Raw genomic sequence first — 17029 nt, forward strand, 5'->3', positions numbered from 1 at the left:
TTTAGTTCTGCGAAGTTCTTGTATGTTGTTATGCAATATGAATATAAAATATTACTTTATATTCAAGGTTAATACGTCAGGGTTAATAGTGCAAATAAGTCTTTTGAATTTGGTTTAAGGAAAGAGGTTTTATCTGAACCACAGGAATGTCTACATGGAAATAAACAAAGTGACGATATCACGTTTTGCAGAAGTAATCATATGGCTGAAACATCATATGAAAATATTCCACAACAGAACAAATTACCTTATTTAATGAGCAGTCACCCTGAAATGTGTGTTGGCCTCCAAGAAATCCCAAATATCACTTCAGACAAAACGTATGTGCTTGTTATTGTCTAGTCTTGATTTGAAATTAAACGTGAGAGCTGTTTGGCAATGTCACATGTATATACATATTCCACTCAAATACATGTAGTTTAAGCACATGTAGTATTACTTTTTATGTCACCTGAGTCACTTAGGTGACCTATGGCAATTGGTCTTTGTCCGTCGTCGTGCGTCGTTCGTCAACAATTTTACATTTTTAAGTCAATTGCTATATGTACCATTTTTTGTGTGAAGCATTTCTATGGTGAGAGGAATTTGAATGTGTAAAAAAAAAAGCAAATTTTCAAAAATGCATGGTTATGATGTCCATTTAGCCCTCTACCAAATTTGTGAAATTCATGGCTCATGAGTCAGGGGTTCAGGCCCTAGGGTGGGGACAAAATGGCCATATAGTAAAATGTGTGAAATTTTAGAAAATCTTCATCTTTACCTCTACACATGTGGGGGGGGGGGGGGGGACTAAATGCACAGTTATGATTTTCACGAACTTCTTTACCTAAATTGTGAAATTCATGACCCCTCGGTCAGAGGTTCAGGCCCTAGGGCGGGCCAATATAGCCATAGAGTGTTGATGCATATAATGTTTAAAAATCTTCTCTACTCTCATAAACTGTCAGAAAAACTGAATTCCAAATTTTATAGTCTAGAAAGCCCTCTACCAAAATTATGGATTGCCTGTTTTTAGAGGTAGGGGCTTTGACCCAAGGATATATAGTTTTAATGCATTCAATGTTAAAACATATTTTTCTTTATTTCTGCTGATACTGAATAAAAATGACTGCATATTATTTAAGAAAGAAAAATAAAGCCCTCAACCAAAATTATATATTCTATGTCCCTTAAGGCAGGGATGTCGAATTAAAGGCGAGACCAAAACAGTCATATTATGTAAGAGACAGGGGTTCTTGCTGAAGGATGTGCCCAAAATGGTTATATAGAATAAATATATATCATGTTAAAACAAGTATTCATTTTAAAAGGAATGATCGCCATATGATACCATTGGTCATTTTCATGTTAAGGTAATGCAAAATATCACATGCAAAAAATTTTATAAATAATATACCGTATATCAGGTTCCGCGTGTATCCAATTTCCGCTTTGTTCGCGACGATTTCTGAATCGCGGAAAATATATCAGCGTAAATTTGATACAAAGTCTTGTTCTTATGACAATTCTTTCTTTCCTTATGCAGTAAACAGGTATGAACAGTGTTCAGTAGGTTTATAGAGTAGAAATTGCAGGATCGGAGGACAAGCGGCAGATAATAGGTATGTAAGCCTCGTAGTTTATTCAATAATACATTGACAAGCTAATTAAAACGGTCGCTTTAATTGCGTAAACCGATGTCTAATAATCATACTTAAGCTACTGGTATATGTAACGGTACATGATCTATTTATCTTTGACTGTTTGCGTCTCTGAAAATAATTACCCCCTTACTTCACAGCTTTAAACAATCTTGAATTATAAGTTCACCATGACTTTGAAACAGTGAAAATTTGTTTCGCGTAAATTTTATATACCGTTCTAGGTTCTGAATCGCGAAAAAACATGACGCGGAAAAAACTGATGTACGGTATATCGCACCGTATTGTTTGTTTCTAAAATAGCAAGAAATGAATAAAGTTCTGTCTTAGTAGGCGAAGTGTTTTTCCGATTAAGGTACCTCACTACACCCAGACTTATACTTTTTAAGGCACTACGTCACAAGATGGCGATTTAACTGTTTTGTTAAATTATTATATCTTTCGATTCGGTTGTATATCGTCGTAGCTCAGCTGCCGTGGTTAAGGTAATGGGCTTCTGAACTGCAGATCATGAGTTCGAATCCGCCTGGAGCTTTTGTATATGTTTACTGAATTAAATTTTCGAAAAAGTAATTTTTCATCCAAAATTGCACATTCTTTTGCCTATTTGACTTAAATACTTCTTATCCATTATGATATCTATTATAATCAAGCAATTTTCTGCTGATTTGAGAAAATATTTCAAGGTGTAGTGAGCCACCTTAAAATTCTTACGCATGTAAAGGAAAAAAGTTATTTGAATTACTTCGTTACTAAATAAATGCTCTAAACACAAGGCAAATGCATTGAAATAATGTTTTTGTTTAGTATGTTATATAATATTCATAATTCATATAGATTTACAGGAAGCTGTCCCTGCAGAGTAAATAAAGTAGTGCGACGCGCAATGCGTGTCCAAAAAGTAAAACGGATGCCTCATATGGACACAACTGTGTTCGACCGAAGCCGATCACAAATATGTTTACTGACATAGAAAACAAACTGACTGCATATTTAGAAGAAATACATGAAGATGTCATCTTTAATTAGGGCCCCGCAAGGATTTGCGGGTGCTCTATAGTAATCACTCTGTTTGTCCGTCCGTCTGTCTGTCCGTCTTTCACTCTTCCGCCCAAAAATATTCTGGTTTTTTTTCTTAAAAACTTTTTTATGGTTGCCCAATCAAGTTCAAATTTGGTATGGTAGTTCAGTAGGCAGAAATACATATTTTGATGCTAAGTTTGGTTCTCTATGTCTTCTGGTTTGAAGCTGGGGTGGTTGGGTAGATTCCTTAAGTATGCATAAGAATGAGTGGGCAAAGAGAGATAACTGCTGAGATGTTACCATTGTATACTTGGAAGGCTGTGCAATATTTGTCCTTTGGAATTAATTAACCTTCCACAGGAAGAAAATCCAAAGCTTTATATTTATCTGTCTCATTGAGATTAATTACTGCACTGCCTGTGTCTGCAAATGAACTTTGTTTTGAAGTTAAGTCAATTTTGAATGATGTGTAGTATTGTGTACATTCTTTGAAATATGGATTTAAAATATAATATTCATAATTTATTTTGGTTAAAATACCGTACACAATGATTTATGATAATTTTATTGAATTCTAAAATCAAGATATATATTAAGATATCCTTTTTCACTATTTTATTTTTTAATTTTTTTTCTGCCTTAATGCTGTTAATTTTAACAGTTAATCAGATAATAACCCCATTCTGTCATTTCTGGAAAAAAAATCTTATTGTAAATTTAGAAGAAAAGGATGAGAGAGCAGAACAATTAATCCCCTGGGATTAATTATCTTGCCTGCTGCAGAAAATTTAGAGGCTTATCCCTATCTGTCATATGAAGATTAATGAATACCTTTGTCTGCAACTAATGTTTGTTTTGAAGTTGAGGTCAACCCTGGGTGATACAATGTATTTGCATTCACTGAAGGCTTGCATTTTATAAAACACCTGTATAAATCTTTTTAAAATACACATTTAATTTAGTTTTCTATAAGACATGAGGTTATCCCTGTTTTATGCAGATACAAGGTTACTATTTAGAGTTTTTGGACATTCAGGAATTATCTTGAAATTTTAAAATACAGTTGTTACTTATAATTTTCATATTTTTTTTTAAAATGTAATCAAATTGGTTGTGGTGTATAAAACATGGGATATATAGAATCTCATATGCTTTGTAGTATAAAATGATTTTTATCCAACTTGTGTGTTTTATCCCCTCACTAAGGCTCAAGAAAAAACACTTTAATTGTTGGATGAAAATCATATCCAACTACAAATCATGAGATCCTATATATTGCAGTTCTTTACATCTTATGCCGGGCATTTATTTTTCATCATTGTTAATATAAAGAGGATAGAATTCAAAGTTTTTTTCACTTCTCTATATTAATTGTCATAGCGGGGCCCTTCCTGACTGGTCCGTTTTCTAGTTATATTTCATTTCACCTTCAAGGCGTTGGTTATGGCTGGGGGACAGTGGGGGTGTATATGTCTTATTATCTTTTTCGGCACTGGAATTTCAATGAAAGAAAAGATTAAATTCACATATACAGGAAAGAGAAAGAGTGAATCTGTCTATCAAAGTTAAGATATTGTGAAAGTGTTGGAGTTTGAAAGAGTTCAAAAAGGGGGGAGGAGTGAAACAATAAAAAGGAGTTATCTTCCCTAACTTGTTATTTACGTATTTATGTTTCCTTGCTTGTTTATGTTTAGTAATCAATCACTAGAAATATAATAGTGTAATTTAGACGTTGTTGGTTACAAGAGGTAAACAAGTATGTTAATTATTTTAAAATACACAAAAAATCAAACAAAAAAGCCTACACAGTTTTTAAACTTTTTAAATTAATAATAGACATGGTAATGGTAAAGTAATAATTGGCTAGCTAAAATAACGAATTTTAGCGGTACATATAAAATGGTTTTGGTATAGCTGCGAGATGAGGATGCATTAACAGTGGTTGAATTTTGAAAATCTGGAATATGGGAAGGGATATTAATGATATTTGTTTTGTCATTTAATGGCCCTATTTAAATTGGGAGAGTTTCTCCCCCCCCCCACCCCCTTGGATGAGGAATGAAGGTTGTTTTAGTTAACTGTGAAAACATACACATAAACTTATCTTGAAAGTTATGAAATATGGGGAATTCAATCATTTCTTATCAGAGCCCTGCACATTTTTAATATCAGGTCGTGGTTTTCCGCCAACATTTAAGCTTTCATAGTCCTTTTTGAAAGATTTCAGCCGGAGAAATGATCGTCATTACAATATTTTATTTTTTCAACTCCATAATGAAACTTGATTAAATGCATTTATGAGAGTCCTAGACATGTCTGTGTATGGACTATAGTACTCAGGTAACATGTTGGCCTTTTGTTTAATTTTTCTTTAAAAGAAAACAATGCTCTCAAAGTGAGATTTCATGCACTGCCTGTTTTTATGGATATTTTAAATCTAAGACATTGTATGTTTAAAAGACAAACACAGATACCAAAGCACTTCATGTAAAACTGGACTCTTTTGATAAATCAAGCTGTCATTATGAAGTGTATGACGTCATTTGGGAAACACCTAAAGTTAAGGATGACGTTTACTCAGGATGAAAAAAAATTCCACTGATGATAATGAAAAACCAACTACTGTGTGTTATAGACCTTTTATTGTAGTGTTATTTTTCATTTTCAAAATAGTAGGTCAATGACCTACTTTTTGAGTTAATGGCCTTTGTATATTTTTGGAAAATTAAAGGAAAATCACTTAAAATTTTACACTATGATTGAGATTTTCTTAATTGTGAAAATAATACAAATTGCTCAACACTTTTGAAAATGAAATAAAATTTATGAATGGCAGTGACACTAAATACATACAAAGCATTAAGTTTTCCTTCACAATTTTCATAAATATCCCAGTCCGAATTTCCTCTATCACTTTTCAAATTCCTACCCATTTTTGATCCAATTTTACAAAAAATTGAATGATGATAATACAAAAACATTTATAGTATTAAACTACTTATATCGATCTTATTCTGTTGGCATATAATTTATATGAGGTCAATGATCAAAATTTTGAGTTATGGTGTCTTTTCTCGTTTTTAAGCATATTTCAATATTTTTTAAATTCATGCCATACAGTTATTATAATGAATAAAAGAGGTAAAACTACCAGAAAATATGCAAAATTATATAGACTAAAATATAACATCTTAACTTTAAATATTAGAGTACTTCCAAAAATGTTTAAGCAGAAAACAAAATCTGCAAAATTTAGTCCGAATTTCCTCTGTTTGGCTAAAAGTCTATTTTTGTTTTGGCATAATTCCATAATATAGTAGAAATATCGAATGTTATGTCAATAATAATTCATTTCACAGATACTTTTTGTGTTTAGAACAAATTTTACTCATGACATTGAACTTCATAACAATCCGAATTCGAGAACTCAAACCCTGAGTAAACAACACCCTTAATGTAATCTTAAACCCAATATGAACCGTTAAAACCTGTAATACGTGATTTTAAAAAATAATGTGTATTAAATTGATAATAAATTAGTGTAATTAAAGAACTTGTGCTTATTAACTTTGATTATAAAAAAACCAATTGCTTTAATTTCAGCGAAGACCAACTTAAAAAAGAAGAGATATTCTGCGACCCCTGTCTCCATGGTGACCTAAAATCAAAAGCTACGCTTTTCTGCAAAACGTGCGATGTACCAGAACCATTATGTGCAGACTGTGGTGTCCAGCATACTCGTCACAAATTATGCAGAAATCATGAATTATGTGACAACATGGCTGAACTCTCCATCACAAGAGTACCTTTTAAGCCCAAGTAAGTATTAAAGGTATCGTATTTTGTAAAAAAAAAAAAAAAAAAAAAGGTAATGTCAAACACAGTGCCGGGGTATTTGCCAATGCAATGGTTTGTCTTATCTTTCATAAAAACTTTTTAAAACTGCATGAAAAACAAAAGGCGTGTGGTAAAATTTGTAAGCTTAATCACTCAATTTTCATGACGGTTTGTGTCGGCAAAATAAGGAAAGGTAAATTTGAGATATTTTAGATATCATAACAAAAAGCTTGAAATTTAACGTTCGTTTTAGCTTAACTGTTCGTATTTTCAGCGTTGTACGTCTGGCTGTTTTGTCTATCAATCTCCTTATACACTTTTAAAATTGACAACTTCTCCAAATTAACACTGCAAATTTTTGTCAAACTTGGTATATACCATCTCTTAAAAAAGACCTTTCAATGTTTAAATGAGGGAAAAAATTAGGTTGGTTGTAGTTTTATCTAAAAAAAAAAACAAACCCAGATAACCTGTAAAATCGTTATGCACTTATATGGTATTTTCCTTTCATTTGGTACACTTTAATTTCTGCATTGTATACACGATATGTAACTTTTGTATAAGTCCTAGAAATAGGATAGATTTTGTTGTACAATTTAACATTCGAATGATTGAAAAACTTGAATGCATGAAAGTTTAAAAGATTCAAATCTGAGAGGTTAATCAATGATATACTTGGAGACTTTTACGACCGTAATTGTTGCAACTGTGCAATATACATTAAAATATCAAATTCTATTATAAAGTGGAAATCGGAAGTGTTCAGTTTAAGCGTTATGAGATACAAAAAAAAATTTAAAAGGAAGTTACAAAAAACTTTAAAAGGTATACGTGGGACCCAAGAAAGCTGAATTATATCTGATCATTTTCGTATTTTAACATTTTGTTTTGCAAATCAGTGACTTAAAAGATACTTTTTGATATATTCTTCAGAGAAAATGAATCAAAACAAAGTGAATTCTTTTGTGATTCCTGTGTTTTTGAAAACATAAAATCCAAGGCAACGCATTTTTGCAAGACATGCGAAGATCCAGAACCATTGTGCAACAAATGTGCACAACAGCACCTTCGTCATAACTTGCAGAAATCATATAATATGTGACGTCATTGAACAATTACATGATATAAAAGTAGCAGTAAAGGAGAAGTATGTATTTGTAGGTTGAACCATATTCAACTTATTTCTTATTTTCCCTATATTAACAGCAGAGTTTTTAAAAATATAAAGTGTTTTGCTGTTGAGGACCCACCTGTGTGTACCTACATGTACATCTTATAATGTTTTATTACTCGATCGCAATGCAATTATCAATGCATTATTTACAAACAGAATATGCGCTTAATTTAAAACCCCAAAATGAATATTACAAGTCGACCACGAGTTTTAGATGTGCAAAGGGTTAAATCGAGGTGTTTATACATCTGCGTGATGTGTAAATCCTTTTCTTTGAAGATACACTGATGTTAAAGATATTGCTTTCTTCCGTCATAAATTTTCTACCTTCATAAATATTATTCTTGTTTATCATAATGAAAGAAATTAATAACATAACAATATTTTCTTTATCTTATTTTCCGACCTACAAATGCCATTGCCATTTATGTCTGTAGTCAGTACACAAGGTTATGACATAACAGTTATTAGTCAAATGCTGAACTTTTTTGGCAAGAGATGCAGATTCAAATACTAATTTAAAAGCAGATCATTGGTAAAAAAAATCGACTTTTTGTTTTTTAGAGAAAACCAATACAAGCAATTAGAGGTTTTGTGTGAGTCTTGTCTTTTTGGAAATTTGAACATCAGGGCAACACATTTCTGCAAGACCTGTGAAGATCCAGAACCATTATGCAACTCTTGTGCGCAACTACACATACGTCATAAATTATGCAGAGATCATGAAATATGCGACGTCATTGAGGAACTGCTTGACAAAAAAATAGCAATAATTCAAAAGTATGTGGGTTTTTTTTTACCGTATCGATATATTCGTCTCTTAATAACATAAAAATTATATATCATATACTGTGTTGCAGCAGGATTGCTTCTTCGTATATTAATTGTTTCAACTGCATCGTTGGCAGCTTGAAATATTGCTGCCTCACGAGGTTCTAAAGGATGCTCGGGGTCGAACAGGCCAGGGACAACATTGATAATGGGGTTTTAGGCCTACCCGTATTTAGCCACTGCTTAAACGATGGCATATTTGAAAGAAATAATCAGTCTCAGAAAAAAAATCACACTTAAGCTAGCTAATTTTGCCTTCTGGCGAATTTATTTTGGAAGTTTATTAAAGCTCTCGCATCTCGTGATTTCGTAATTACTTGTTTTTGTACTGGTGCACAAAGATAACTCATGTTAGAAATCAAAACAAATTTAAAAAGAGTTATTTTCCCTATTAAAACTGAAAACCAACGCATCTAGGAAATTACAACCCTACAATTAAGCAAAAAACCAACAATCCATGATTGGTCAGCATCAAGATAAAATAATTCAACGTAATTCCCCAACGTAAAAAGCTCCATCCTACATACTAGAATTAGGGGTCATTCTGTTAGTTAGATACAATTTTATCCCTATTTTTTGCCAAAAAGTAGTCTTAAAACTTAGCAATAAAAACTTTATCTTCATATAGGAAATAATCTATTGTCAAATTCAAGAAATGTCATTTAGAAATACTGAGTTATTAGAAATAAGGTTACCTTTGAGATGGAATGCTACACCAACTTTTTATTTTATGGATCAGAGTATCGTTTATAAAACAACTTTTTTGTTTGCTTTTTTATATGAGATAGTGAAATAAAAGATTGACTGCAAGAAACACATTCTAGAGTTTGCAATTTAGTGTGAATAAATGCTTACATTAGTATCTAAGACATTATTATGCCCCCCTTCGAAGAAGGGAGGGCATATTGCTGTGCTGCTGTCTGTCGGTCTGTCGGTCGGTCCACCAACAGTTTCCGTTCATTTTCTTCGCAGAGGATGAACATATTGAAATGAAATTTTGTATACAGGTTTATCATGATAATATCTAGGTCAAGTTTGATATTGGGTACGATCGAGCAATTTCCAACAGAGTTATGGCCCTTGGACGTAGAAAAATTGTAGTCTTTTGCAGTTTCCGTTCATTTTCTTCGCGGAGGATGAACATATAGAAATAAAATTTGGTATACAGGTTTATCATGATAATATCCAGGTCAAGTTCGATATTGGGTACGATCGAGCATTTTTCGACAGAGTTATGGCCGTTGGACGTAGAAAATTTTAGTCGTTTGCAGTTTCCGTTCATTATCTTCGCAGAGGATGAACATATAGAAATGAAATTTGGTATACAGGTTTATCATGATAATATCTAGGTCAAGTTCGATATTGGGTACTATCGAGCAATTTTCGACAGAGTTATGGCCCTTGGACGTAGAAAAATTCTAGTTATTTGCAGTTTACGTTCATTTTATTTGTGGATTTGTCCAAGGGAGGGGGGCATAAGTGTTTCACAAACATCTCTTGTTTCCAACAGGATTAATTCCATTTAACATTCGAATGATTGAAAAACTTGAATGCATGAAAATTTAAAAGATTCAAATCTGAGAGGTTAATCAATGATATACTTGGAGACTTTTACGACCGTAATTGTTGCAACTGTGCAATATACATTAAAATATCAAATTCTATTATAAAGTGGAAATCGGAAGTGTTCAGTTTAAGCGTTATGAGATACAAAAAAAAATTTAAAAGGAAGTTACAAAAAAACTTTAAAAGGTATACGTGGGACCCAAGAAAGCTGAATTATATCCGATCATTTTCGTATTTTAACATTTTGTTTTACAAATCAGTGACTTAAAAGATACTTTTTGATATATTTTTCAGAGAAAATGAATCAAAACAAAGTGAATTCTTTTGTGATTCCTGTGTTTTTGAAAACATTAAATCCAAGGCAACGCATTTTTGCAAGACATGCGAAGATCCAGAACCATTGTGCAACAAATGTGCACAACAGCACCTTCGTCATAACTTATGCAGAAATCATGAACTATGTGACGTCATTGAAGAATTACATGATATAAAAGTGGCAGTAAAGGAGAAGTAAGTATTTGTAGGTTGAACCATATTCAACTTATTTCTTATTTTCCCTATATTAACAGCATAATTTTTAACAATATAAAGTGTTTTGCTGTTGAGGTCCAACCTGTGTGTACCTACATGTACATCTTATAATGTTTTATTACTCGATCGCAAAGCAATTATCAATGCATTATTTACAAACAGAATATGCGCATAATTTAAAACCACCAAATGAATATTACAAGTCGACCACGAGTTTTAGATGTGCAAAGGGTTAAATCGAAGTGTTAATACACCTGCGTGATGTGTAAATCCTTTTCCTTAAAGATACACTGATGTTAAAGATATTGCTTTCTCTTGTCATAAATCTTTCTACCTTCATAAATTTTATAGATGTTTATCATAATGAAAGAAATTAATAACCAATTACAATATTTTCTTTATTTTATTTTCCGACCTACAAATGCCATTGCCATTTATGTCTGTAGTCAGTACACAAGGTTATGACATAACAATTATTATAGCCAAAAGCTGAACGTTTTTGGCAAGAGATGCAGATTCAAATACTAATTTAAAAACAGATCATTGGTAAAAAAAAAAATCGTTTTTTTTTTTAGAGAAAACCAATACAAGCAATTAGAGGTTTTGTGTGAGTCTTGTCTTTTTGGAAATTTGAACATCAGGGCAACACATTTCTGCAAGACCTGTGAAGATCCAGAACCATTATGCAACTCTTGTGCGCAACTACACATACGTCATAAATTATGCAGAGATCATGAAATATGCGACGTCATTGAGGAACTGCTTGATAAAAAAAAGTAAGTGCTTTTTTTCTACCTTATCTGTATACTCGTTTCTTGATAACATAAAAAATATATATCATATACTGTGTTGCAGCAGGATCGCTTCTACAAATATTAAGTGTTGAAACTGCATCGTTAGCAGCTTGAAATATTGCTGCCTCACGAGGTTTTAAAGCATTCTCGAGATCGGACAGACCAGGGACAACATTGATGGGGTTTTAGTCTTACCGTATTTAGCCACTGCTTAAACGATGGCATCTTTGAAAGAAATAATCAATCTCATAAAAAAAATCACATTTAAGCTGGCTAATTTTGCCTTCTGGCGAATTTATTTTGGAAGTTTATTAAAGCTCTCGCATCTCGTGATTTCGTTATTATTTATTTTTGTACTAGTGCACAAAGACAACTCATATTAGAAATCGGGCTTTATTGGACTGGATCACACCCCGACCGAAATTATCACCTCATAATACAAAAAAAATGATTCCTTAATCATTATATTATATATATATATATATATATATATATATATATATATATATATATATAATATAACCAATAATTATATATTAATTTTGAAAAATAACAATATTTCTTATTTTCATATATTTGACCTATTTTGATTCAATTTTTATTAAATCAATTGCCATACATATAATTTTATTTATAAAACACTTCTTTCTTTAAAAAAAAAAGACAAATATATTTTTATTGAAAAAAGTATATGTATTGACTATTCTGGACAACATTTATCAGATACTAATATCATGCAGTTATTTTCGCCAAATGTCTCTCTCTTAAGGATTACGTTTACTCAGGTGGCAAAATATTTTCACCTATAGAAACGAAAAACTACTTATTGTACATTGTAGTCACACTATTGTGATGCAATTTTTCTCTTTCAAATAACTAGGTCAATGACCTACTTTTTCTGCTAGTGATCTATGATTGTTTTTTGAAAAAATTGTCAAAATTTGTCAAAATTGTCCTCCGTTTCCAAGGTTTTCTTTATTTTGTAATGATTAGAAATAATAAAACAGTTTTTAGGTTGGGAAATGATAAAATACGAGTAGCTTTCCTAATTTCAAAGTTGAATGAATCGTTTTAAGCTCATTTTTAGTTTAATTTAGTCCGAATTTCCTCTATCAGTTTCCAAAATTTGTACTCATTTTAGATCGAGTTTTACAAAAAAACTTACTATTAGGAGCTCCAAAACCATTGATTGCCTAAATCTGTTTTTGTTGTCTGTATTATTTTGACATTAACATTATATAAGGTCAATGATCAAAATTGCGAAATATTTTATCTTGAACTGATTTTAGTTATTTTAATGGTTTTTCCAATCGCGTGCCAGACAGTAATATAAATTTATACACTAATTAATTTATCTACCTTTGTCAGAGCATATCTCCCTCATATAAACAAATCGTTGATATCAACATCGATATTTGTTAATAACGTTGTTATTTTGTGTTTTTAAAACAACTTTAGACTTCAGGTATTGAAGTTTGTAAAAATATTTTTTGAAATCTCAAAAACAATACAAAAAATTGTTTTAAATAATTGCAAGCATATATCTTTGAGCAACGATTTTTTTTTTCAGAAAGATATTTTAATGACCGTTGAAATAAAATTTTGGTGTAGCATTCCACCTCAAAGTTTGCAAATCGCACAACTGTAAACAAAATAGTTGATAAATTGACAAATACAGCTCTTATATGCTCTTTTGAAAATGCCGGTAAACCCTACATTATTACTACAGCAGAATAGTACCTGAAGCGCATTTGCAACTCTGTTTTGTTGCAACTTTGATTAAGAAAAACAGTTTCTTGTGTGAAGAGCTTTTATATAATTATAATATCCGGCCAATAGCCTTAAAACGCTCTTAGCGGGAAAAGTGTAAAAACCACAAAAGACCCTTTAAGCCCGTGTTCATGATACATAAAATCTGTATTTCGATATTTCTATCACATAAATTCATTTACATACATAAACATTAACACAAATGTGGATATTAAGGTTATAAAGGTAATTTTCTAACAATATATTATTTCTAAACAAATCATATAACGAAGAGAAATAATAAATGTTGGTACCGAACGATATTTATGTAAATTTGCTTCGGCCGAAGCATCTTAATAGCTCGTCATTCAAATACAAATCAAACAGAAGTTTATAAATATTACCTTTTTTTGTCATTTGATCGAAAAATTGAGATTTTACTACAGATATTTCCGATAGAAAAATAAATTTTATATCGCTTATTGTTTAAAATACTTTTTGCTGAAAAAAAAAAAAATATGGATAAATATAACTTCATATCTAGTTTTGTACAGAAATGTCTTCAATTCCAATATGAAGGTTTAACCTTATTTATGCTGAAGAATTACTTAACGTCGCTTATAAAAAGAAAAACTAATAATTTGCAAATTGCACATCTTTAAGCAAATTTTTTTTTTAAAAATACAGCTGAGATAGGGATTTTAAGAACTAATTCCATATCTATCCTTTTTTCATTACGACCTTTTTCATACAATTCAGAGACTGGTAACTCTTAATATTTATTAGCTACCACTTTTTTTCGTTTGCCATATAATTCTCTGTGTCATTTTTAGCTCACCTAAACCAAAGTTTTCACTGAGCTTTTTTAACCACCTGTTGTCTCTCGTTTGTATATCTATCTGTCCGTCCGTCTGTAAACTTTTCACCTTTTTTTTAAATTTCTTCTATAAAACCAGAGAACCAACACGAACTAAACTTAGTTCAAAGCATCCTAATGGAAAATGGAAACTTAATTTCAAAATAAAGGTCACCACTTTTATTAAAAATGGGAGAATTGTGAAACCGTGAAAATTGGGTACAAGAAATGTCAATATTTACAGCAAAGCTTGAAGAAATAGTACAAATCTGAAATATTAAATCATAATCATCGATCCAAAATTTGAGCTCCAATTGATTCAAATTCAAACAAAGAAATAAGGGGAAAATGTTTAAGATTCCTCCTCTCAAGATTTACAATACTTCAATTTGAGAGATAACTATGCATGTAACCTGAGATAGTGTAGATTCTAAATTATGAACAAGAGGCCCATCGGGCCACATCGCTCACCTGAGCAACAATGGGCGTTCAAAAGATATTGTGTCATATGGCCCTCGGAATAACAAAAAAATAAATATTGTAAAGTATTCGAATTTTACTCTTATTTTTGCATACACGTAATCTTTGACATTGTATCTTCATGAAATACTGTATTTACACAGAATAAGAAAATCCTACGCAAGATATAGAACTAAATATTTGGTTGGGGTACACTGTTATATAACTTCTAATTCCCTGTATTTTCGTTCTGCCCCCCTCCCCCACTTAATAAAGCGATCAAAATATATGTGATCATATAGGTACATTTTCTTCCTCAACTACTTACTAGTTATTGTATTTTTTTTTAATATAATAGTTATTGTATTTTATCAAAAAAATCCTACATGTGTATATGCGAAGAAGAAAATTGCACCTCAATGCGCTCAATTTCTCAAATTAAAAATATTCAACAATTTAATTTGTCTTCTCCATCATAATTAAATGACTGTTGTTTACCTCGCGTAAACTCGTGACTTTTATAACTTTACTCACACTTGATTGATGAATACACTGGAATGAAAAATGTTGTCACGTGACATGTTTAAGATCTATAAAAATCAATGTTACCGTATTGACAGGCACATCACTCGAATTTACTATGGCCCATCCATTATTTTCATTTTTATTAAAAAATAACAAATGGCTACAAACCAGGATAATTTTCCGCTGTAATATTCTCTTAGGAATAGCGATAATTCTTTCATCCCCGCAACAGAAATGTGTCAGAACTATGGAAACTGTTTTAACGATGTCGTTTTTATTTACTCACATTTCACATTATTCATTGTATAAAGAGGGGGCACCAGAGAGTAGTTATATACAGCATATCATTCTTTAATTTTTTGTGTACAAGTATTTAACATACTCTAATCCATATAGAATTTCTAATAATTAACCAAAATTTCAGCGTCAATCGTAGAATTATAAGCAAGATGAGCTCAAAATTTTGCTAGTTTTGAGTCATATTTTGTTCACATGAGTTTATTACATTCAGCTTAAGATTTTTAACTTGGTATTTCCTATCCGGCATTTAAAACGGAAAAAATGAATGGCCTCAAATATGTGTGCAAACATAGAATTGTGAGCAAATCTCTGTCTCTTGCTTATAATTCGAAGCTTAACACTCAAATATGGTAAGTAAATAGAAATTGTAAACAATTAAACACAAGAAACATACACTATAACAATTAAATAAAGAACAAAATTTATTTTTCAAAATGAATCATATACATGTATATACCTACATATTTTCGTCAGCGATATTAAACTCTATTTAAACTGAATAAACTCGAGAAAATGCCGAGCATCTCAACAAAACATATTGCATTATTCTACCATTACGCAAAAGATGATACCGAATTACCGATAGCCTGATTGAATTGCATTTTAGTTCTTTCTTAATACATCAGATGTTGCTTAATTTGCGCAGGTAAACAGTAAACTGTTTGATTTACCGAAGTATCTGTTTGATTTGATACGTAAAAATCAGGAAATACAAGCGACAGTTCCCAGGTTAACGCATAGCATAAATGAAAACGAAACGAAAATCACAACAAGCTAACACCACCTTCATATGTGAAAACTGTCAACGCATTGAAATATTTAGCCTCAATTTACTTTACAAAATCGGCACCAATGTATTTTGCATGTTTCAAAGATTTCCTTCGTACACGAACTGTTGCACAACAAACAAATTCATCATTGTCAGATCGACCCGTTTATCATATAGTGTCATGGCTGCTTTAAACAAAGAACCTCGTTTAGAATTATGGAATACGAGTCTTGGTAAAATGGGTAAGCAAACCAGGACCGGGGCAAAATAAAAGCCGGGGCAGATCGGCAATCGTCAATTCCAATAACGCATTATTTTGCAGCAATATTTACAGCTAATACAAATATACTGGTCAGTAAATATCTTGAAATTTTAATGAGATTGGCAGATCAATAACTGTCATTCTTTTGTTTTGCCCTGGCCCGGCCATGCCTACCCATTTTACCAAGACCCATGGATGCTATAAATTGCTTGAAACACGTCTTTTCTTTCTTATTCGTAATAACTCAGATTTGAAACAGAATTAGCCCATAATTTTTGCAATTTATATTTTCCTTTCCATAAGGATTACTTATGCTAAATTACATTGAATTTGACTCAGTAGGTCTTGAGAAGAAGATTTTTAAAAATGCACCCCCTTTTTCTACAGTTTCGATGTTTTCTCCGCTTTGAATGAAGATCTGTCTTTCATTTTTGCAATTATGTCTCCCCTTTCAAAGGGGAGACATATTGTTTTTGTCGACTTTCTTTTTCTTCTTCTTCTTCTTATTAAGGTCTTCCGTTTCCAACGGAAGACCTTATTGTTATTGCTTTGTTTCTTTTTCCCTATTATTATTCTTGGGGTTTTTTTCTTACGTATTTTTGTGCAGGCGATTTCTCAGAGATGGCTCAATCGATTTTCATGAAACTTTCAGATCCGATAGATATTAATTTGAACTAAATACATATTTTTTTATTTTGATGACGCCACTTCCG

The 17029-nt window shown here is 31.6% G+C and overlaps 1 protein-coding gene across 3 annotated transcripts in view; it reads left to right on the forward strand.

Moving 5' to 3' along the window:
* The window catches only part of LOC128183353 (uncharacterized), a 56664-nt gene that overhangs the window by 13821 nt on the left and 25814 nt on the right, over positions 1 to 17029 (forward strand). For 2 of the 3 annotated variants that reach the window (XM_052852332.1, XM_052852331.1), the window contains exons 1-6: positions 108 to 320; positions 6267 to 6482; positions 7434 to 7647; positions 8239 to 8454; positions 10366 to 10581; positions 11178 to 11378. The gene's annotated coding sequence lies outside the window, so the exon portion shown is untranslated. Of the gene's footprint in view, positions 1 to 107; positions 321 to 6266; positions 6483 to 7433; positions 7648 to 8238; positions 8455 to 10365; positions 10582 to 11177; positions 11379 to 17029 lie in introns of those variants that run through there. The other variant, XR_008243580.1, reaches the window with a different exon arrangement.

The sequence above is a fragment of the Crassostrea angulata genome, chromosome 5 (assembly GCF_025612915.1).
Source record: "Crassostrea angulata isolate pt1a10 chromosome 5, ASM2561291v2, whole genome shotgun sequence".
NCBI classification, from domain to species: domain Eukaryota; kingdom Metazoa; phylum Mollusca; class Bivalvia; order Ostreida; family Ostreidae; genus Magallana; species Magallana angulata.